The sequence below is a fragment of the Girardinichthys multiradiatus genome, chromosome 14, assembly GCF_021462225.1.
Source record: "Girardinichthys multiradiatus isolate DD_20200921_A chromosome 14, DD_fGirMul_XY1, whole genome shotgun sequence".
Classification (NCBI taxonomy): domain Eukaryota; kingdom Metazoa; phylum Chordata; class Actinopteri; order Cyprinodontiformes; family Goodeidae; genus Girardinichthys; species Girardinichthys multiradiatus.
Window position 1 is genome coordinate 18673210 of NC_061807.1, and position 25573 is coordinate 18698782.

General features: G+C 35.9%; 1 long non-coding RNA gene across 2 annotated transcripts; it reads left to right on the top strand.

Annotated features, from left to right (window-relative positions):
- The first annotated feature begins 23236 nt into the window (after window positions 1-23236).
- LOC124880018 lies at window positions 23237-24370 on the top strand. 2 transcript variants are annotated; one of them, XR_007041209.1, is made up of 4 exons: window positions 23237-23570; window positions 23676-23809; window positions 24096-24149; window positions 24346-24370. It is a non-coding gene; the product is annotated as an uncharacterized LOC124880018 (long non-coding RNA). The 2 variants fall into 2 exon arrangements; XR_007041208.1 differs by having other exon boundaries at window positions 23237-23809.
- The last annotated feature ends 1203 nt before the right edge of the window (window positions 24371-25573 follow it).

Here is a 25573-nt window from a genome sequence, read left to right on the forward strand (position 1 = left end):
GCAACAGGTAAAGTTAATCTACATCTGTCACGAGCATATGAACTTTGGAAATATTTAACACATCTGTCCACACATTGGTGCTTTAAAAGTGAATTTTTACTGTGCCAGAAAATTGGTTAAACCTTTTTAACAAATTGGCTAGAGGTGGCTCTGCATGATAGTGTTCAAATTTTTACCTGAATTATACATAAAATAACCCTAACGTTTTAATATATCTTTGTCTGGCAATATCCCATATAACAAAAACAAAAGTGAAACAACACAAAGCAGTATTTTTTGCTGATACATTTACAATAAATGTCAGTATAAGTGTTTGTATCATTCAAGTAAGGCAAAATTGACCAACACCTAAAATAGATGCTTAAAAGTGTCACAGAAACTGTGCAAGACCTTATCCAATCAATGCAGACTCATAAAAAACTGACAGGGTAATATCAGGAGAGCAAAACAGGTACATGTTTATAAGGTGCATTGATTTAATTATGACATTTATTTCTAAAAGAAAAATTCTGTCTAACCTATCACTACATTGATTTTAAAGAATATATTCTACATACGTTGTGTTATAAAATTACTCAGAGCAGGAATGGCAGCAGAAACCTTAACCTGAAGCAGAGAAATGTCAGTGATCAAACAAACGAAAGAGCTTTGTCTCATTTTCATTCAGCTGACTCTGCTCTGCCCTGCAAGTATATTGACAAGAAAATGAGCTGCTAAGGCTTTTCTTGGTCTTATCTTCATACGTTTAGGCAATTGCAATTTCAAATGAGTTAAATGGACATTCAAATGTTTCACGTACACTGTTATTTTAAATTGCCTGTTGCCTCAAATTGTAAATGCTGCAAACTCACTCAACAAAACGGAAATGCACCAGACCTCTAAGGGGGGAGTCAACCACTAAATCTTATGGGACCAGTCCCTCAGCAAAGACATTAAAAGGACACCCAGAAGAAACTTGGGGGGGAAGAAAAAAAGTTACATGGGCATGTAAAATTAATACTTTATATGCCCACCCTCCTTTCCATGATCTGGCTTTTAAGTGGATGATCATGAGAATAATTAAAATTAACAGAAAAGTAGAGGTAAACAAGAAAGATAAATGTTAAATGTTTCTTAATATGTTCCAGTTTGTGTTCACTAATGTTGGTGAAGATCTCTGAAGTAAAACTGATTTCTCAAAAAGAAAAAGTAAATTCATTCTGAAAGTGTTGTGATGCAAAGGACTGTGGTCAGCAGCAAAACACACACTTTCTCACACACATTTCTAGGGGTGGTGACCTCTAAAGCACATAAAAGCACTCGGCTTTGTGCCATCCCAACCAATTTCTTTTGACTTGTCTACTTATTCACATCTCAGGTATGTTCTCAGAGTAATACCACAACTAAACCCTGCATGCTCACGATTATAAAAACATTTGTTTAACTCTGGACTTTTTTGTAGGAACAGCCATGGCAGAAGTAACCAGTGTCACAAACAGAAGAGCAGCCGGCATCAGAACCACAAAATGCCTGTTTCTCCTTTTCACTCTGTTGAGTCTGGTCTACTTCACAAAAGCTGCCCTTAACAAGAAACAGCTGGTAAATATGTTGGTGAAAACCCTCCTATACATGAAAACCTTTGCACTGATTGTGGAACAATTTATAGTTTTATATATAGATATATGATATTTATTTTTTAAAGCTGCTGCATTGTACCCAAGATCACAGCTAAGCTTGCTGAGGTGAGTTTAATCACGTCTATTTTTACTTTGAATTTTCAGATTGAGCTCAAACAAACGTATCAGAAAACAAAAGAAAAGTATCAGAGAATGAAGGTGAGTTCTGCTGTGTTCATTAAATTACTAATAATAGCCTCTCGTTAGCTTTAGTGATAATTATTTAGGGATAATGCTTTGATATAATACATTACTGACTTCTTTGGTATTTAAAGAGCATTGATCTCAAACACTGTATATCAAACTGTTTTAAAAACTGTAATTTCCTGCTAACATGTTTATGCATTATTAATATTTGTCTGTTTAGCAATCTAAACAACAAATGATTCAAAGTGATTTCCATTTTTTGTTAATTACATTTGCACAGTTCATGAACAGGGAGGAAGAATCACATTAAATTATGCAATTAGCAGGGGTCCCAAAGATTTGCACTTCAGAGAAACCTTTATTTTAAAGATTCGTCACCCAGGATCGCTGGTTTTAAATACAATCTTTCAAAATCCAGTTTTCAGAACCACATGATGCAAATCAATTAATACGTCTGACTGTATTATGATTATCACAGTGAGAAGATCCTTTTGAATGAATATTTTTTTTCTTTCCTCATCAGAGTGAGCACATGTCAAGAATGCACACTTCATCAGACAAGATAATGGATTATAAAAAGATGATTGATATGCTGACACCACTGGTGAGAAAATATGAGGAACAGTATCCAGACAGTATTCCACTGATGCAATTTCTAGAGAAGACGAGAGATTTTTTCGACAAAGGCAAGGATTTTTTTGACCAAAGGGAACGGGAGATGAATGTCAAAATAAAGGGCCTTGAGGATTCAATGAGACAAATAGAGAAGTTTATCAACTTTTATGAACAGCAGCAGGCTGAACTTTAAGCGATTTACTGCATCTGCTTTGGTTGGGAATCTTTCTTTTTTCTTTTTTAATTCCCCTATCTGAATGTGCAGCTTCAACATTATGCAATTATTTTCAATATAAGACTCAAATTAACAAGCTTATGTTCGAAATATGCCGATGCTGTACTTGAATGAAAAAAACTTAATGGATGAAATTAATACCTGCTAGTCTGAATAACCCAATATTTGTTTGGGTTTTTTTTTCATTAAGAACTGAAAAAGACAACAAATAAATCATAAAGTTGTATTTACCACCTGTGTCATAAAGTATGAAAACTCAAACATACAGTAGTTGTATGTAATTTGCATTGTCAATTTTGCAAAAATTTTAAGAGATGCTTATTTATGTCTCTGAAAACCAGACACTCTTGTTAAAGTATAACTTACCTGATTTGTTGGACTGTTGGACTGAGTTTAAAAAATAAGGGTGCTTTCCCATTTGACTTATAGAATTTGAGAGACTCATTTTTTAAAATTTTTTTTTACCACTTATTAGTTGCTTGAGAGATGAAAGTGAAAATTATATACAGTATACAGTTCCCTGTAACTGAAGAATTATTTCATCCTATTTACAGATTTTATGTGTAATTGTGGATACAACAAAATGAGTGAGAAGTTTACAGTCACTCATCAGGGGGTAAGACTCGTACTGAATATGGTCATGTATTGATGCTTTTTTTGTAAAATGATGATACATCACACATCTTCAGCATTGGTAGAGCTTATTGAAATTATTTAAAACATGCAATGTGTGATAAAGTTTGTGAGTGTTGCCAAGATGATACAATAAATAAATAAACAAATATGAAACCAAGCAGTGTTAATGTCCTTCTGCTTTGGATTCATTGCAAACTGCCACCCCAGATAGTGAGTAATTCATACAGCTACGGAAATGTATTTTAATCAGAAAAACATGGTTGTGTTAAAAAAGATGCATGTTGATACATTTGTTGTTCTTGCAAAGAAACAACTTACAGGTAGTTGTAGTTTCTCGATGAGGTTACCATAGCATCTTGATGCCCCTGTAAAAATATTTTCAGCTCCAAGTAAGAAGTTTACCAACATTTAGGTGGTGTTCGTTAGTCTTGCCTTTCAAACTGCATGTTTGCTAAATTGCTGGGCCATTTGTCCTGACAAAACTGGTAAAAAAAAGGCCCAGGATTGTAGGCCACATATTTTCAGCCAGTCTGTAAATATCAACAGATGACATGGACTTTTTCCCTGGTATTTAAACCACCATAAGTGTGGATGTTCCTAGGTTTTAGTCTGCTGATTGTGGTCTGCTCGGGGATTTTACTGATAAAAATCAGCTGATTAAAAAGTTCAGTTTTACTTTTACTGGTGAGAACCCACACATGCATGAGGAGAACATGCAAACTCCATCCAGAAAGATCCCCGGCCAGTGATGATTGTTGTTTTTTTATCAATTTACAAAATGGTAAGTGAGCAAACCCAAACAAAACGTCATTAAGAACTATCTTCAGCGTAAAAAAGAACAAGACTTACTGGAGTCATATACTGTATATATATAGTTTGCATGTTCTCCCCGTGCATGCATGGGTTCTCACCGGGTACTCCGGCTCCCTCCCACAGTCCAAAGACATGCCTGTTAGGTTAATTGGTCACTCTAAATTGTCCTTAGGTGTATGAATGAGTGTGCATGGTTGTTTGTGTGTTGCTCTGCGATGGACTGGCGATCTGTCCAGGGTGTGCCCCGCCTCTTGCCCATAGACTGCTGGAGATAGGCACCAGCTTCCCCGCGACCCACTATGGAAGAAGTGGTAGAAAATGACTGACTGACATATAGATATATATATATATATATATATATATATATATATATAGAAATATATATATATATCTCTATATATATATATAGAGATATATATATATAGAGAGAGAGAGATAGTGATGTCCTTTAGATGTTTCAGCACCAAATGCTCAAAGGATTTCATGACATTTGTCATACAGAAATTCGGTTATGTTAAATAAATTAGAAAATTATTTAAATCTTCATTTATTTCAGTAACTCAGTTCACTAAGTGATACATTATATAGATTAATTTCACAGACTGATGTTTTCAAGCCTTTATTTCTGTTAATTATGATGATTTTTAAATTTAAAAACATTTAAAATTTGAATATTATCTCACACCAATAAAAACATTTTAATGCAGAAATTTGTGCTTAATTAAACTTATGTTTAATACCTGCTTAACAGTTTCTATTTTCAAAAGGTAATTTTATTCTGAAAAACAAGTCTTATCAGAAAGCATATTCTTATTTATGGAATACGACTGTCTGTCTTCCAGCATTGTTTCATGTTTTTCTTCAGCCCCAATAAATCTGCAGCCAGTAATATTCCAGTCACTGTTGTCTTTTACGTCACAGCATTATCTCATGCCAAGATATTTGATCAAGTAGAACTGAAAGAGAAAATGTTTTAAAACGAAACAACTGAGACATCTTTCATTTCTGTCAGTTGTCACCATAAAAGCAGCTCGTCTTTTCGTACAGCAGGTAAGACCTGTAACACGATTTATTTTTTGTTAATAAATACAAACATGCTTTGAGGTTTAATTTAGCTGACATCTATTGAATAAAATGTGGGTGTTTTGATTCCAGGAATCATGGCCACACATTTAAAAGATGAATAAAAGTCTTGTCTTTTGTCTAAATAAGGTATAAATGTGAAATTTTTACTGAAAAGTAAAAGGACTTCTACATAAATTTACTTCTTAATGCGCAGATGTGGTTGATAAGCCGTTCGAGCTGATAAGATAGACTTTAGATTGATCAGGAGGACATATCAAGTCTGACTTATAACGGTTTTGATGAGGCTAAATTTGGAGAAGATATATAGGATCAACAGACTCCAATTTTGACATATTTTTGAGAAAGAAAATACAGACACTGACTCATTAGCTGAAACAGCCAAAAAAAAAATAAATGTGAGTGTTACTTTAGCACCAAATATTGTCAGGATGTGACATTTTGGACTTTGTGTTTTGTTTTGTTTACTAATTATCATATTTCTCCAGCCCCTCTGGTTAGGTTGTGTTTACTTATTGTTTACATTGTGTTTGTTTACATCCTAGTCCTTGTGTTCTCCGCTTCCCTTCCTGTCAGTTCAGTCTGTGTGGTGTTAGGTTTCATTACTCTGTAATCTGGTTTGCTTTATGGGTTCCTTGTTCGTTCTTAGGTTTGGTGTTTCTTATGTTCCCTTCAGTTTCTCAGTTTCCTTCAGTTCATGTTTATCCCTGATTCTTATGCTTTATTTTTATCTTTGTTTATAGTTTTGTTTTAGGTCTGCTCGGTGTCTTGTTAATTACTTGTATTAGGTTCACCTGTTCCCTCTGCCTTCCTGCCTCCTTGCCTCACCTGTCCTTAGTTCCTTTGATTACCTGCCTTTGGTTTCTCTCTGCATATTAGTTGGTTTGTTTCATTATGTTTTTGTGGGTTCCTTGTGTTACAACTCGACCCTTTATCCTCGTCCCTGCCTTGAGTCTCCATGTTCCTGCAGTGTCTGTAGTGTAAGTGTTTGGATCTCGACCCTGTTCAGTACCTACAGTGTTTTTGTTACGTTTTGACTTTTTTTGATTAAAGCTGAGAGACTGCTTTTTGAAATGCTGCTTTCAAGCTCTTGTCTGCGCTTCGGTCCACTGCAAAACCCCACCGTGACAAATGTAGACATTTTTAACCTCTGGTTTATGCAAAATCTATTCGTTAAAAATGTGTTTTGGTTCATAGAATCAAGGCAACAACAGTTGTGTTTGGAGGCAGAAGATTGGCTGGTAAAAATGAGCTGATTAAAAAGTTCAGTTTTACTTTCATCCAAAGTAGTGGCATTACTAAAGGTGAACACCATAGTTTTGTTATGACAGCATATTCAGTATTAATTTTAAATAACAAACAAAACAGAGAACCTTAAACAAAAACTTCAAAAGTATTCTTACAACAGAGGGGCTATCCTTAATGTTTGCTAATAATTTTTTATCTTAAATAATCAAAACATATCTTATATAAAAAACAATGGGTCCATGTTCTAGACCATAACGATCATTATAATTAAACTTTGTTGTGGTGAAATTAGTTAAATTTGAAAACATTAAACCATAGGTTAAAACCTGAATATGTAGATCCAGTCTTATTTCTCTGCAATTGTAAATGTTAACATCGGTTAAAGTGGAGAAATCCCTCATATCTTTGTGAAATGTTTTAATGATCATTGGCCTGTTAGCATACTTTTGAAGTAATCCTGATCAATATTTCCTTAAGCTGAAGATTTGTTTGCCTCTGATTATTGTCAGAAAATCTAAGTTGTTTTTAGTTTATTTGTTGAAGCCACCATGGATGATACCTGATAAAATTATCTGAGAGAATGCATCAACCAGAAGTACATCTGTACTCAAACTTCAGAAAAATTTCAAGTGTTATAATGGCACAGTTGTCAGCGCTGCTGTCTAACAGCGAGAAAGTCTGGGGTCTGTCTGAATGGAACACTGTGTCCTGTGTTTGCCTGGATGAAAATCCCTTAGTTATTCCCTTTTATTTCTTTTTACCTCATTTGATGTTTTACAGATTTAAAGTATGTGAAAGCTGGAGCAAAGGGAAAATTGTGGCATTTACTTTTTCAACGTCTTTATTAAGATTTAGCTGTTTTCCACTGATTTCTATACAAAAAAAGAATATAATCTCAAATTGTTCTCACATTTAAAGTGCCACATGGTTTTATTCATGCTTAATCTTGAACTCAACATAATCTTGTTGCAGTTTTTGGGAATAAATTAGACACAGACTGTATAATGGTGCAATAAACACACACCCACGCACACAAGCACTGGGGGGTTACCGCTGAAGAACATAAAACAGCCACTGTTGTGCCATCATATCTATTTTTCTTTATTACTTCTACTTACATCTCTACTTCTTTGTACTTCGGGTAAGTTAGTCAATAAGACTTCAACTAAACGCTAAATTTCCAACAAGTTTAACATTTCCTGTTCTCACCAATTGTTCTTCAGGACAGGGATGGCAGGAGTGACCAGTGTTAGAAACAGAAGATGGATTGGCATCATAACCACAAAAAGCCTGTTCCTAATTTTCCCTCTCCTGAATCTTGTCTGCCTCACTTGTTCCCAATCTGGAAAGGAACACATGGTAAATTATTGAGATTTACGTAGAAAATAATCTCCTGTACCACTTGTAGAAGGATTTTCATTTTTCTTGTACACAGCTGTGACAATACATCATAGAATATCATGCAAAGTTTCACTTTTCTTTTGGGATCTGCAGACGGTTTTACAGGAATTGTGTCTGAAAACAAAAGAAGAACTTCAGAGACTGAAGGTGAGTGTACAAACAGTTAGAGAAAAAAGCAATCAATTTCAGCAATTTAATTCAAAAAGTAAAACTCAAATAATATACAGGGGTTGGACAATGAAACTGAAACACCTGGTTTTAGACCACAATCATTTATTAGTATGGTGTAGGGCCTCCTTTTGCGGCCAATACAGCATCAATTCGTCTTGGGAATGACATATACAAGTCCTGCACAGTGGTCAGAGGGATTTTAAGCCATTCTTCTTGCAGGATAGTGGCCAGGTCACTACGTGATACTGGTGGAGGAAAACGTTTCCTGACTCGCTCCTCCAAAACACCCCAAAGTGGCTCAATAATATTTAGATCTGGTGACTGTACAGGCCATGGGAGATGTTCAACTTCACTTTCATGTTCATAAAACCAATCTTTCACCAGTCTTGTTGTGTGTATTGGTGCATTGTCATCCTGATACACGGCACCGCCTTCAGGATACAATGTTTGAACCATTGGATGCACATGGTCCTCAAGAATGGTTCGGTAGTCCTTGGCAGTGACGCGCCCATCTAGCACAAGTATTGGGCCAAGGGAATGCCATGATATGGCAGCCCAAACCATCACTGATCCACCCCCATGCTTCACTCTGGGCATGCAACAGTCTGGGTGGTACGCTTCTTTGGGGCTTCTCCACACCGTAACTCTCCCGGATGTGGGGAAAACAGTAAAGGTGGACTCATCAGAGAACAATACATGTTTCCCATTGTCCACAGCCCAAGATTTGCGCTCCTTGCACCATTGAAATCGACGTTTGGCATTGGCATGAGTGACCAAAGGTTTGGCTATAGCAGCCCGGCCGTGTATATTGACCCTGTGGAGCTCCCGACGGACAGTTCTGGTGGAAACAGGAGAGTTGAGGTGCACATTTAATTCTGCCGTGATTTGGGCAGCCGTGGTTTTATGTTTTTTGGATACAATCCGGGTTAGCACCCGAACATCCCTTTCAGACAGCTTCCTCTTGCGTCCACAGTTAATCCTGTTGGATGTGGTTCGTCCTTCTTGGTGGTATGCTGACATTACCATGGATACCGTGGCTCTTGATACATCACAAAGACTTGCTGTCTTGGTCACAGATGCGCCAGCAAGACGTGCACCAACAATTTGTCCTCTTTTGAACTCTGGTATGTCACCCATAATGTTGTGTGCATTTCAATATTTTGAGCAAAACTGTGCTCTTACCCTGCTAATTGAACCTTCACACTCTGCTCTTACTGGTGCAATGTGCAATCAATGAAGACTGGCTACCAGGCTGGTCCAATTTAGCCATGAAACCTCCCACACTAAAATGACAGCTGTTTCAGTTTCATTGTCCAAACCCTGTAGATACATTTTGGTCAAAGTGATATACTGGATTTGAGGTTTACTTCTAATAGTTCTGGTTATTATAGCTGACAGTAAACCTAATGTGGTTTCTCAGAAAATGTAAATATTACTTACAAGCAATTAAAAATGATTTTTAACAAATTGTTTGCCTCCTGGATAAAATGTCTACTACTGAACAGTAAATGGACTCTATACTTGATCAGATAAATACTGCCTCAATGCAGCGTGACAGGGAGGCAATCACCCTGTGTCTGGTGTGTCTGATCTTCCTCTACAGTTATAGACACTAAATCAGAACATTATTGAAAACATCATATGTATCAGTAACTCAATTCACTAAGTGAATAGATCTATTCACTTAGTGAATGTGTCTGTGTGTAATTTAATAGACAAATAATAGATCAATTATTTATTAAATTGTTTTTTTCTCCTCTTCAGAGGGCGCACCTGTCAGCATTCAGCACTTCAGATGCAGTCGGTGAAAGCGTTAACATAATGGATTCAATGAAGGCATTGGTGAAGAAGTATAACCATAACCTTCCTGGTGACCAACCTGCAGTAGATCAGTTTCTTAAGAAGACAAAAGTTGTGGGAAAGAAAAAGGACGATAATTATGGACAACGGGAGGGATGAGTTACGTGTACAATTCAAAAATGATTTTTTTCCTGTAATTACTTTATATGAATGAAAATAATAATGACTGAAACTTTGAAAAATGAAGAAAAAGTGACTCCCAAGTTCCCTGAAGGAAAGAATGTAAATAGTTCCTTTTTTCTTAAACTGAATATTTGTCATCAGTTTTCCATAAATATTCTTATGTAATAAACCATAGAAAATAAACAGAAGTTTGTAGAATATTGTTTTTTTTATGTTTTGTGGCACCAGTGGTCTTTATTTGCAATGTTCAGACAGAGGCAAGGCAGAGAGAGAAGGAGATAAATCTTACAGCAAAGGTCCTGTGTGAAACCTTGGACGGCTGTGCAGAACAACTAATAGCCGCCGCATATGTTGTCCCAAAACTACTGCATGTGTTGCACCATGAGAAAAATATTCTTGATTGTAAAATCATGGATACATTGAAAATACATAAAACCAAAGGGAAGAACTGAAGAAATGAGGATCAATTCAAGTCTTGTACACAGTATTGTATAGGTGCAGAACAGGTATGTCATGTAACAGTCAACTTACATATGGGTAGGCATTATAATTAGAACTCAAAAGAAATATTGTGTTCATATAGCACATACATTTGGAGCACAGTCTAAAATTACTCTTTAATTTGAATAAGAATCTGAGTCAACTCTATTGGCCAAGTTTGTCTGCACAAACAATATACAATGTTATTATTAAAAGACTGACAGTTACTCTTTATATTCTATCTCTTTATAGCTTTACTTGCTTTATAGAAAGACTTTAAAATGCCTTTAATTAGTCTGAGTGAGCGTGTAGAACCAGTTTGTGAAACCAGTTATTTGCAAGGTAACACTGCCATCTACTGGTTGTTTTAACGGGTGGGTGCACATCAGAATCAGTCAATCATCTCCAGTAGTATACAGGTGAGAGGCGGTGTACACCCAGGACAGGTCGCCAGTCCATCACAGAGCAACACAGACACACATAGGACAAACAACCACGCACACACCCATTCACACCTGAGGGCAATTTAGAGAGACCAGTTAACCTAACAGTCATGCTATTGGACCGTGGGAGGAAGCCGGAGTACCTGGTGAGAACCCACACATGCATGAGGAGAACATGCAAACTCCATCCAGAAAGACCCCCGGCCAGTGATGATTGTTTTTTTTTTTAATCAATTTTCAAAATGGTAAGTGAGCGAACCCAAACAAAACGTCATTAAGAACTATCTTCAGCGTAAAAAAGAACAAGACTTACTGGAGTCATATACTGTATATATATAGTTTGCATGTTCTCCCCGTGCATGCATGGGTTCTCACCGGGTACTCCGGCTCCCTCCCACAGTCCAAAGACATGCCTGTTAGGTTAATTGGTCTCTCTAAATTGCCCTTAGGTGTATGAATGACTGTGTGGTTGTTTGTGTGTTGCCCTGTGATGGACTGGCAACCTGTCCAGGGTGTGCCCCGCCTCTCGCCCATAGACTGCTGGAGATAGGCACCAGCTTCCCCGCGACCCACTATGGAATAAGCTGTAGAAAATGACTGACTGACATATAGATATATATATATATCTATATATATATATATATATATATATATATATATATATATATATATATATATATATATATATATATATATATATATATATATATATATATATATATATATATATATATATATATATATATATATCTATATATATATATATATATAGAGAGAGAGAGATAGTGATGTCCTTTAGGTGTTTCAGCACCAAATGCTCAAAGGATTTCATGACATTTGTCATACAGAAATTCGGTTATGTTAAATAAATTAGAAAATTATTTAAATCTTCATTTATTTCAGTAACTCAGTTCACTAAGTGATACATTATATAGATTAATTTCACAGACTGATGTTTTCAAGCCTTTCTTTCTGTTAATTATGATGATTTTTAAATTTAAAAACATTTAAAATTAGAATATTATCTCACACCAATAAAAACATTTTAATGCAGAAATTTGTGCTTAATGAAATTTATGTTTAATACCTGCTTAAAAGTTTCTATTTTCAAAAGGTAATTTTATTCTGAAAAACAAGTCTTATCAGAAAGCATATTCTTATTTATGGAATACGACTGTCTGTCTTCCAGCATTGTTTCATGTTTTTCTTCAGCCCCAATAAATCTGCAGCCAGTAATATTCCAGTCACTGTTGTCTTTTACGTCACAGCATTATCTCATGCCAAGATATTTGATCAAGTAGAACTGAAAGAGAAAATGTTTTAAAACGAAACAACTGAGACATCTTTCATTTCTGTCAGTTGTCACCATAAAAGCAGCTCGTCTTTTCGTACAGCAGGTAAGACCTGTAACACGATTTATTTTTTGTTAATAAATACAAACATGCTTTGAGGTTTAATTTAGCTGACATCTATTGAATAAAATGTGGGTGTTTTGATTCCAGGAATCATGGCCACACATTTAAAAGATGAATAAAAGTATTGTCTTTTGTCTAAATAAGGTATAAATGTGAAATTTTTACTGAAAAGTAAAAGGACTTCTACATAAATTTACTTCTTAATGCGCAGATGTGGTTGATAAGCCGTTCGAGCTGATAAGATAGACTTTAGATTGATCAGGAGGACATATCAAGTCTGACTTATAACAGTTTTGATGAGACTAAATTTGGAGAAGATATATAGGATCAACAGACTCCAATTTTGACATATTTTTGAGAAAGAAAATACAGACACTGACTCATTAGCTGAAACAGCCAAAAAAATAAATGTGAGTGTTACTTTAGCACCAAATATTGACATTTTTAACCTCTGGTTTATATAAAATCTATTTGTTAAAAATATGTTTTGGTTCATAGAATCATGGCAACAACAGTCGTGTTTGGAGGCAGAAGATTGGCCGGTGTCATCTTCACCCTGCTCAGTCTGGTTCATGTCGCAAACTCAGTGTACCGCAGAGCTCATCTGGTAAGTTTTTGCACAGCTTTCTCTTTGAAATGTAAAAGTCTTTCCATCTAAATATTAGTACATATGTAGTGCAAATCTGATAGGTACCTAATGAAAGGATTTAACCAAAAAAGAATTAGAAAATGGCAAGTAGAAATGAAGCCTGGTCATATTAATGTGCTCATGAATAATGACAAAGTTCTCACTGGGTATTTACAGGAGAACTACCTCACTGATTGAAGAAAAGGACTTTTCATGCTGCATCAATATTAACATTTCTACAATTAAAAAATCTAAGACATTATTGGGGACTTGTTTGTGTAACAAAAAGTATAAGCACTGCCTTAACAATAGTGTTACATTTTTCTGCTTAAACTTTAGGACATTCTCCGGGAATATTATGAGGGTGGACTAGAAGACGCAGCTGACAAGAAGGTGGGTTGTAATTGCTGACATATTTTTTCTGAAAATACTAGTAATCGGCCAATAAACATTTTAGTGAAAAAGCACAAATCTGTATTGAAGTGTACAACACATTTGAAATTTTTTTAACTACTGGAGCTGATTTGGCATTAAGTGATATAGCAAAAACATTGTGTGGAGTGTCTATCTATGCAAATGTTTGCTTTTGTTGCCCTCACAGAAAGAATGTGAGAACTGGCTTAAACTTCGAGCACTCGAATTTGAAGACGAAATGGACGAGTTTACTCCAAAGCTGAAGGAACTGAAAGCAGCAGCTCAAAACTCTTCATCCCTAGATGGACTCTCCAGCGCCCTCACTGATTTATTAGTGAAGAAGAGGAAAGACTTTATGGAATCAAAGAAGGCTTATGAGGAAGAAATTCAGGAAATCTGGGACTTCATTAAAGTCCAAGAATATGGCGACGACTAGCTGTAAATGTTTAAGTATTACAGTTGATTTATGTGGTTTTGTGTTCTTCTGAGGCTTATCTTTATCTTTTGCTTTCATTTTATCTGTATGTTAAAGTAAGAATCAGGAACATCATGTAATGCTGTTTGTGTGTCTGCAGGTTCAGTTGTGATTTTTATTTCTCTCTCTGGGCTCTAGAACTGGTTAGCTTGAATAATTTAGGACTTTGAGCTGAAATATATTTCTGGAATGTTTATTTTTCTGTTTTTCGAGTTACATAATAAATGAGTAAGAATAAAATAAAAAATACACGAATAGCCATTTTTTTCTTTGGTATCATGCTTCTAAGTGTAAATTTGCTGAAAATATAATGCACCACCAACAATAGATTAGATGGAAAAAAAAACATGAAATAGTAAAACAAATTATTTTAAAAAGAAGGGCATAACCTCAATTATACATTTTGTATTTCCATTGCAACAAAGAAGTCCATTTATTACTTACTCAAAGTGTTGAATTCAAATGGTAAAAGGACTGAACTTATAAAGCGCTTTTCCAGTCATACAGACCGCTCAAAGCGCTTTACACTAGAGCCACATTCACCCAATCGCACTCACTATCGCTCACACATTCATACACCGATACGCAGATCGGTAGGCAACTTGAGGTTAAGTGCCTTGCCCAGGGGCACATCAGCATAAAGCAGGAGGAAGCTGGAATCGAACCTACAACCTTCTGATTGCAAGACAACTACTCTTCCTACTGGTTCAGGACAGTGATGTCTGGGTTATTTGACACACACATTTAGCATGTTGCCTGGATACTTTATTTTCCTGTTGCAAACTCTTTTACTGTTTTCTAATCTTTCTTTTTTTGTTGAGCAAATCTTACTAAACACAACTGGAAAAACATGTAGCTGGTTTCGGTCTTATACAGATATTGTGCATCAGTAGAACAGAAATTCTGACCAAAGTTGGATCTGATCAAATTTTATTTCTTAAACGCTTTGCTGAAAGCAGATTGAAATGATCCTAAAATAATGTTCTTCACTTTAATTATGTTTTAAATATGTTTCCAACTGCTCTTTTTGTAGGTATTTTAGGGGAACTCAAGATACTAGCTCAAAAACATCAATAAACTCACATAAAAGTTTTAAATTATTTGTTTAATATGTGTAAAATGTGTTTAGTTTTAAATTTCACTGAAAAAGGACTTATAAATATTAAACCTTACTAAATAAACACAACACTGAAACATAGTCCTGACTGCAGAATGTTAAAACAAATGTTGTAGCAAAGCTGCAGTCGTCACGAAAAGACCAAAAACAAAAAAGGAATCTGGATCACTTTTAGTAAAATGACCAAAGAAACTAAAGAAAATGCTTTTGGAGACATTTATGCTTAAAACCTAAATGAATGTCTTTATCTGCACAAAACCAGTTCTGTTATTTGTAAGGCAGTCTACAAGGTATTTTAACAAGTTGGCGCATATACAGTTATTTTAAATAAACTGGAATATAATAGAAACACTGCGAACATAGAAGTGGGTATGATATAGGCAAATTTAGGTGAGCAGCTATTTTACAGTCTCCTGTCCTGACCATTTTAAAGATTGGCTGAGGAAAATAGGCATCATATTTATTTCTTTTCTTACACATCACTATCGATGTGACAATAAATATAGTTATTATGGGATACAATAAGTAATAACTGTTGTTGTTTTATTAGAGCTATTGTAGGTAGTAAAAGTATTATCGTTGTTTTATGAATAAGTTAATTATTAATTTAATTAATAATACAAGGTATGATTATATTTGTTGCTTTGTGGTTACTATTATATATTTTAATTGAGTACTGTAAATAGGAGAATATTTATTTAAAATATCAAAGATTTATAAAAATGGTAAATGTCTAAATATTTATTGTATGTATGATGTAGTTTGCTAACAGTAAAGTATGATAATGGATGAAGAAGGAGTGGTATTAAATAACATTTAAAATAACATTTTTAATTAAATTTACTTTTTATACAATGTTATGTCATACTGATAATAACCTGCAGATATTCAAATAAAACAAACAAAAATGAAAGTTGACTGGTGTGTGGTTTGGTATGTTATTATTATGTTATGTTTCCAGCGGGCATTTTCCCTGTTTGTTTTGCGTCACAGCATTATCACATGCCACAGCGTTTGATTGCAGCAGAAACGAAAGAGAAATGTTTCAAAAATGAAACTGCTGAGACACCTTTCATTTGTGTTAATTCTCACTTTAACAGCAGCTCCTCTTTTCACGCAGCAGGTAAGATCTGTAAACATGTTTTATTTCAGATACATTGTGCTTTCGGATTTTAATTAGCTGATACCTATTTGGTAAAATTATTATAGACGCTTTGGATGTTTTGATTCCAGGAATCATGGCCACAGCAGCTTTATCTGGAAGCAGACATTTAGCTGGTGTCAGACCGGCCAAAGGATTGTTCCTCATCTTTATTCTGCTGGCTCTGGTTTCTGTCACCAACTCACTAATTGACAAAAATTACCTGGTAAATAATTCACAGCTCAGTTTCCTTTTATATTTAAAGTGATCACTCGCCACCTTATATGTACAGTTTTTAAACTGTGTAAATACAGGTAAAATAAAGACTGCATTGCTATTTTAGTTTAGTTTTTAAAGAATAAAAAACAGGTCATATGAATGAAAAAGTATTGCTTTTAGGAACTCAAATGTAAGGAGCTTGTAGTCCCAATTCTTTGTGAATAGTTTTTAGGTTGTTTTTTTTTCACATTTTAAACAGCTTTCTTTGCCGCTTTTCTTTGTTATAGACAGAAACTGTTGACATGGGGAATTTTGTTTTTCAAATATGCTATTGCAGCTTTCCTGTTCTCATAAACCTCATTATGTGAACATTTCAGAAAATAATTCAGGAATACTATGAGGGTGGACTGGAGGATGCAGCTGACAAGAAGGTGGGTTAAACAAGGCATCTCTTTTATCATATTTGTTTCTGAAAAAGTTTTCATGCGTCCAGCCAAAGCAGAACAAATGCATTTTAGATTTTGACTGTAGTTTATTGTTTATTTCAGTATTGTATATAGTGATAGAATGCACTATCAGTAGAGAAATGTTAAAATGTGCAGGAGCTTTCCAAAGATAGAAAAACTTTTTAACCAATTTGAATAAATAACTGAATCTGATTGCACCGTTTGATAGTTAGGAATTAATTGGAATGTAACTAAGTTGAAATCTATATGATTCGATTGAATTTGACTTTGTGTGCCTTGAGGCGACATGTGTTTTGAATTGGCGCTATGTCAATAAAACTGAATTGAATTGAAATGGTATATCTGACATTATGTAACATGACAAATGATGAATATAAACTATCTGATCAAGATATTGTTTTATTCTTTTTAAAAGAAAGACTTTGAAAACCAGCTGAAAGTTGCCTCAGACGTCTTCGAAGAAGATCTTGAGAAGTTTCAGCCCATGTTGGATCAAGTGAAGGCAGCAACATCAAACTCCTTAATGCTAGAAGGATTCTCGAGCGACATCACAAATATCTTAGTCAAACAAAGGAAAGATTTTGCTAAAGGTAAAAAGGCACACCAGAGGGAAATTGAGGATATTTGGAACTTCGTAAAATCCCAGGAACATGGTGAGGATTAGCTTTAACAGCTGTGAGACTGTTCTCTGTTAAAGCTGAAAGTTTGTGAGGCTTCGTATTATATTTGAAACCAGAAAAACTGAACCTGGTGCAGAGACAGGGATTGCATAAATTGTGTCTTTGATAATAAAGCCAGTTTTGGTCAATCCTTATGTTTCCTTATAGGTATGTGTAAAGTTAAACAGTTGTTTTGTTTTTTAAAGAGGTGAAATCTGTACGGTTGTTTTGTATGGCTTTATTCTATTTACAGTAATTAACAAAGAAATAAATCGATGATCTTCACTTCAGCACAAGACATGTGTCCAAAAGGTGGACAACAGGGTTTACAAGAGGTGGCATGTCACAGTAAATCCACAGAGGCCTGGGAATCTCAGCTTGGCTCGTTTGAGCCTTATTATAATTCTTTCTCAGGAATATTGACTGGAAAAACTGAACCTTGAACCCAGCAGGGAGTTTCATCCTTATCTTCCTCTCCTACTCCCTGGCACCGCCAAACCCTCCTTGAAGCTCAGTAGAATCGACCACAATGCACTCAAACTTAAATCAGGCCTGCAGCTGTGGGAAGAGGGAGATAATACTTTTAACAGGTTATGCATCGTGATAACACAAAGCTACTTTCTAAATTTAATGAAACAATTACTAAATGATATTTGTTTTTTTGTATTTGTTCATTTTTCCCTATTTTCCTGTTTTTAAGGTCTGAATAAAACCTGAACCAGAAGTACCTACATGAATCTATTTTCTGAGAGATTTATTTATGGTCTGGATTTGCTCACTAACATTTTAAGTTTAAGGAACATAAAAGTGCAATGTGAATGTGAATATCATTGATATAAAAAGAGTTGTTTATAACTGAAATTAAATAAACTTTGTGAATATCGAGTTATGACCCAGATAACTCCTTCCTGTAGCAGGACAAGAGATAGCCGTGTTAATTATGGTAAAGTTTTCCACAAACTGGAACATCTCTAGAACTACAAGATTATTGCTGCCATGTTGGGATTTAACTGAACTTGAGCAAATACTCTTAAACTTCAGACTTTTGGTATATAAAAGTCAGATACTTGTCATTCAGTGCTCTGCTTGTTCTTATTTATTCTTAATTATTTCCGTTCTTATTTGAATTTGCACAAAATGCATATTTGCAAATATTTAAAGTTTTTTATGAAAAAAAGGCTCATATATTCATTAAACATTTAGTAAATTAAGCCAAAATAGCTGAAAATAATTTAAAGAATCCAGCAACAATGAGCAGCTGACAGCATGAACACTGAATTATTTTTATTCTCATTTTGTGTATTAGTACATCATCTCATTTAGATAAAAAGATGACTCAACGCGGTGGGTGGTGGATCAGTTTATAAACTATTTTCTGTTGTCAGATTTGTTATTCTGTTATGTTTAAAACATCTCTGATTTTGTAATAGGGTCATGTATGTAATTTCTGTGTATGAATTGTATATTTCTTCTGGTGTAACTGTACAGTGCCTTGTAAAAGTCTTCATACTCTGAATTTGTTAAAAAAAAAAATTTATTACAGTAGAGCATAAATGAGAAGTGAAAGGAAAATATGATACATGGTTTTCAAAATTTTTCACAAATAAGAACCTGAAAAGTGTGGAGAGCAAATGCAGTGTAACGGATTGTGTCTGTCATGCTCTATTTAGCCTAGATAAATGGACCCTGACAGAAAAGTGATATTCCTCTTCTGGTTGGAGGGGAGTTCCTGCCTCAAGTGGAGGAGTTTAAGTATCTCGGGGTTTTGTTCACGAGTGAGGGAAGAATGGAGCGGGAGATCGACAGACGGATCGGTGTGGCTGCCGCAGTAATGGGGGCGCTGTGCCGGTCCGTTGTGGTGAAGAGAGAGCTGAGCCGAAAAGCAAAGCTCTCGATTTACCGGTCGGTCTACGTTCCTACCCTCACCTATGGCCATGAACTTTGGGTCATGACCGAAAGAACGAGATCCCGGATACAAGCGGCTGAAATGAGCTTCCTCCGTAGGGTGGCCGGGCACTCCCTTAGAGATAGGGTGAGGAGCTCGGCCATCCGGGAGGGGCTCGGAGTAGAGCCGCTGCTCCTCCACATCGAGAAGAGCCAGTTGAGGTGGCTCGGGCATCGGGATTCCTCCTGGACGCCTTCCTCGGGAGGTGTTTCAGGCACGTCCCACCGGGAGGAGGCCCAGGGGACGGCCCAGGACACGCTGGAGGGACTATGTCTCTCGGCTGGTCTGGGAACGCCTTGGGCTCCCCCCGGAGGAGCTGGAGGAGGTGTCTGGGGAGAGGGACGTCTGGGTGTCTCTACTGAGTCTGCTGCCCCCGCGACCCGGTCCTGGATAAAGCGGAAGACGACGAGTATGAGTACGAGAAAGGTGATATTTAAGGTACTCCTTGATTCTGGCTGTAGATAGGCCTGGGTGTAGCTAGTGAAATTACTTCTTTAATTAAACAAGGGTGGCGGTTACTTTTTCACATAGTGCCATGTTGGTTTGGAAAGCTGTTTATCCTCAAACGAAACCCTCATTATAAACTGAATTTAGAATGTACTCACCTTATCTTTGTCTGATACTAAAAATTGTTCGATGATCTAAAAAATTTAAGTGAGAAAAAAAACAAAAGAAATCTGTCTGCATAAAAGTTATTGCACAAGACACTTCACCCACCTTGTCTGCTAATTGCTCAGACCACTCCCCTGCATGTAGACAGCGCTGATGCAGCAATCATATATGCTTGTAAGATAAACCCATGCAATGTAAACTTTAAACAGAGTCAAACAGGACAATGGCATTTTTTTTAGCATGACATAACAATAACAATAGTATCACCATCATCACATCTATAATGTTCTTTATAGTACAATATAATAGATTGTCTGGAAAGGAGCGCTGATCTATCAGACAGTAACCACAAATTGTTTTCTGTCTTCTTGTTATTGCCTACTCTTTGAATGTTATGGTTTGCGAGATATAGGACCCCAGAATGCAGACGAGCTGGCAGCGTGATGGTAAGTGCAAAGGTTTAATAACAGAAACTCACTCACAGCAGGAGGCAGGAACAAAACAAACGGGCAGGCAAGACAGGCATGGCATGATCAAAAAAAAACAAGACTTGGCTTGAGAATGTTTCCGCGAAGAACAACTGAACAGGAGTGTATATATGGAAAGTAAACCAGGTGGAGCTAGGAGACAGATTAGTTTGGGCAGGTGAACCGAATAAACTTAATTGACAGACAGAACAAAACGTGGCTGCGGCAAAAACAGAGACTCTTGAACACAAACTAACAGAAACTAGAAAAAACATGAAGCAAAAGCATAACCAGATCCAAAAACCAAACTTGACAAAACATGAACAAGACGACAAAACTAAAGCATGACCAGGAAAATAACAGAAGCATGATTCAAAACCATAACTGTGAAAAACATAAGAAAAAAACCAGAAACCAAAAACCAAACAACCCCAAATCATAACATTGAAGCTGTAACTTAATGAAATATTTCTACGTGATTTACAGTAACTGGGCTGTAAATTCTCTGGGCATGACAAGAATGAAAGAGAAAGTGGTGCAGGTCACACAGAGCCTGCCTCTAGCACACCAGATGGGTGTGAAACTATCAAGGAAATAAGTAAAGCTTACTAGAACATGTGGGCAGTACCTTACAATAAACCAACAACTGAAAAAAAGCTGCTGTCATGTGGTTTCTCTTCATGCGACCTATGTTAATATGTCTAAGAATACATTTTATGTGTGGCCAAAAGTGAAGAAATAAAGCAAAATTTGTATAAAATATAAATTAACTGTTTATTGGTATTTCTCAATTGCCCTTAGGGGTGAACAGGTGTGTGTTGTGTCTGTTGCCCTGCGATGGACTGGCAACCTATCCAAGGTGTACCCCGCCTCTCGCCTGTAGACTGCTGAAGATAGGCACCAGCACCCCCGTGACCCACTATGGAATAAGCGGGTATAGAAAATGAATGAATGAATTCATTCATTCTTTCCATGTCTATGTAATATGTCAATTGCTTTTGATACCCACCCCTTGAATGTCTGAAAAAATGTGTCTGAAAAAATTCACATAACTTTTGCTGTGATGATGCCTTCGTCTTTGCTTAATGCCATAATAATGAGGAAAAGCATTTTTTAGATAGTTTAATTTATTTTCTTTGTTTCATTTGTATTTGGTGGAATTGCCTTTTAAACTAATCAGTTTGGGTCAAATGTTGTTAAAAAACCTCCGACAAGCTTCTCAAAATAGTTTTCTAGAATTTAGACCCATTCGTCCTGACAGAACTGGTGTGTTGAGTCCAGTTTTAGGCCACTATACTTGCACACACCTTTTCATAACTGCCCCAATACTTTCTGTGAGTTTAAGATCAGGATTTTACAATGGCTGCTCCAAAAGATTGATTTTATGGTCCTTAAGCCATTTTTTTGCATTTACAAACTGTTGTCTGGCTTTTTTTTTTTTTGCTGTGTTTGGAATAGTAGGTTTTTTCCTCTCGAAGTGGGACACCAAACGTGTCTCTTTCTTAAATGTGTCTTTCTGGACAAATCCTTAGTGAGCTAGCCTATTAAACCTCAATAATAATTAATTGAACAGATGAACGTGGCACCTTTTGGTGTCAGGAGATTCTACTCAGGGATGAACCAGATTTCTGGAGGTCCACAATTCAATACTTTACCTGCATTCTTCAAATTGTTCATGTTGTCACACACAGACACAGCATTTGAGGTGATGTCTTAATATACATCCACAGGCATGCCTCTACTTAACCCAAATGTTGTGAATTATCTAGAAGATCACAAGGCTTTTCCAAATGATTTAACGGCATTGTTGGAGGCTTAGTGAATGTAAACTTTGGACTTTAAAGAAAGTAACAAAAATTATCTCTCTCTCGCTCTCTCTCTTTTGTTAATCCTAACTTACCTAAGACAGGAAAAGTTTAGTCTGATTTAAGGTCTTCCAGTGACAAAATAATGTATTATAAAGGGTAGATATCTGGTTTCAATTGTAATATATATATTTAGCGTCTATGAGGTGCGATGCTCATAAATAAGTTAACATATCCAAAAAATCTGTAGTAGCCTGGCTTAGCTATAGATCAAATGAAGTATGTTAAAGTTTCAGCACAGGAAAACAATGCTGGAGCATTATTGACCTAAAGTTGTCTGTCTTAATATGTAATTGTAACAGGGACCAAACCTAAAACCAAAAAAGGACAAAGAAACCAAAATATAACCAAAAACACAATCCATACCACTGTTCTTCCTGTAAAGACTTGTAACATCAGAGAGAACCATAACCCCAAAATGCTAAAAGCTTTAAATGAGGTTTTTTTTTACAAAGGTTTTTGTTGTTGTTTTATTTTGTGAAAAATCTGGATTATTCTGCTAATTGGTTGTGTAGTTGTTCTTATTGTTTAAAGTGTTTTGAAAATATGGGCTTGGTTTTTATAATTATACCTCAAAAATCTTGTTTTTGGCTCCAGTCTTGTTTGACAATTTTCAATGAATGAAGCCTGGATAAAACATACCAGAATTAAGAGATGAACCTTCATTATTTCTCTATGTTAGTTTATGGAATAAATTCTTTAATGCGATTGCATAGATGGTTTTGTTGGAAATGAAGTTGCTTTGAACTCAGTTTATTAAAAAAAAAGAAGACAGGTTTTTATAGCAGCTGGCATCGTGTCTGTTCATCTTTACAAGCATTTGTCTCAAGAGCATAGAGCTCCCCCTACTGGCTACACAGGAACTGTACAAAAGAAGACTTTTTGATCCTCTGGTAAAATGACTGATGAAACGCTATGATGGCAGCAAAATGTTATCTTTGCATGAAAAAGGAAATTCAAAAATGTTCATCTCAGTTGTTTTTGTTTCACAAGACAGTAACTTGAAAGTACGAAAATATGTTCAATATGTGGTGGGTGGTTTTGCAGCCAGTTTGTTGTGGTCTGTGTCACGGCATTATCATATGTCACTGTATTTGTTACAGCAGAACTGAAAGAGAAACAGTAAAAGTAAAAACTGATGAGACAGCTCCAACAGGTATTTAAAGTATTTGCTTTGGGTCATTTTGTTTCTTCTTGAGTTGTCTCCCGAACAGCAGCTTCTCTTTTTCCTGTCAGGTAAGAGCTGAAAATTATTTTAATACAGACAAATTTATTTTTACATTTAGGCAATAGCCAAGTCAAGTAAATTTCTCATAAATTCTTGGGGTGTTTTCATCACAGCAATTATGGCCAGAGCAGCTTTATCCGGAAACAGAAGTTTGCCTGGTGTCAGACCCACCGAAGGACTGCTCCTCATCGTCACTCTGCTGGGTCTGGTTTGTGCTGCAAACTCACTGATTGATACAAAGTATCTGGTAAAGGCTTTTTCTAAAACAATCAGCTTTCATCTGTTGTTTATACTTTTAAGCTTGTAAATATGAGCAAAGTGGGTCCATGACAAAAAAAAAAAAAGATAACTTGAAGCAATAAAAGACGGTTATCATTCCATTTTGTTTTATTTACAGTTTTAGCAGTACTATTATTTTATTGCACAGTTTATACCACTTACATTCTAAAACCTCATTGAGTTACAGTGTTTTTCATGGGTTAGAAATGGAGCTTTCATCCTCCCATATACATCTCTTTATGTGCACATTTCAGAACATTATTCAGGAATACTATGAGGGTGGACTGGAGGATGCAGCTGACAAGAAGGTGGGTCCATGAAGTTTGTTTATGATGAAAGGTTTTAACCCAAATCTTGTTTAGATTTTAATAATAGCTTAACTAATCATTTTAGAATTAGAAATAGTGACAGGATGTATGGTGGATGGGTGAAAATTACACATATGAACAAACTGTATTTATATCTCATGAAGATATTTATGTTTATTGTTTTTCCTTCTAAAAGAAAGAATTTGAGAACAGGATTAAACTTTTCTCGATCATCTTTGAAGAAAACCTTGAGGGGCTCCATCCCACGTTGAGGCAACTGAAAGAAGCAACTTCAAACTCTTCATCACTAAAAAGATTCTCCAAAGCGGTCACAGATCTTTTAGTCAAAACAAGAAAAGACTTTGCTGAAATTCTAAAGGCACATCAGAAGGAAATTGACGATATTTGGAGCTTCATAAAAGCCCAGGAATACGGCGAGGATTAGTTGTATGCAGTATTTGAGTCACAACTAATTTTTGTGGCAGATATGGTGTTTTTCTGACCTTTCCTATCATCTTTTTACTGTCTAAGTAGATTTTCAGACGCACACATTTATTGTAATTGGTTTCTCTAAAAATTTGAATGTGTGTGCATGGTTGTCTGTCCTTTGTGTCTCTGTAGAAGAATTTTATGATTACCTTGCTGACATTTGATTAATTGCTTACATTCATTGCTTATCCTTATATATTCTTAGAAAATGTTTGTCAGTACAAATAGAGTCTGTGGGTTACATGTATATGACCTTTGGGGCATCTGTGCATGTCCACTTGGGACCTAGGGGTTATCTAGGCAGTTGTCTGTGCAGGGACGTAAGTCAGTTGGAAGGGGAAGTTGGGTGAAACACACGCTTAGAAGATGCTGGAGCTCAGAAGGTTACCACATTCCAACGGTGTGTGGCTTTGTGTATGTGTGGGTTGCAGGGGAGGGAGGTTCTGGCGAAGGGTATAAAAGTATTTGAGTTGTAGCTGTTTTTCAGAGTGTTCTTGTAGAGCTGATTGGTTTGATCTAGAACTCTCTTATTGCAACAGGTAATAAATATTTAATCTTACTATAACCAACTGGTTGTCTCACAAGATATTTAAAGGTTTTATTCCCACCACAGTCTCTGTGTTGCCCTGTGATGAGCTGGCGACCTGCCCCAGGTGTGCCTCGCCTCTCGCCCAGTGATAGCTAGAGATAGGCACCAGCCTCCCCGCGATATTGCAAGGACAAGCAGATATAGACAGTAGATGTATTTATTATCTAAAATTACAACTGATTAAATTATTTTCAGTCAACCAAGATGTTTGTTTCTAATAAAACAACATTAAAGATAAAACAACTTTGAAGAAGTATCAGTTCTAAAATCAGGACTTCTGGGCCACTTCCAGTCTGAAGAAACATTGCTAACATTAAATAATTACTTCAAACCTTAATCTGGCAGG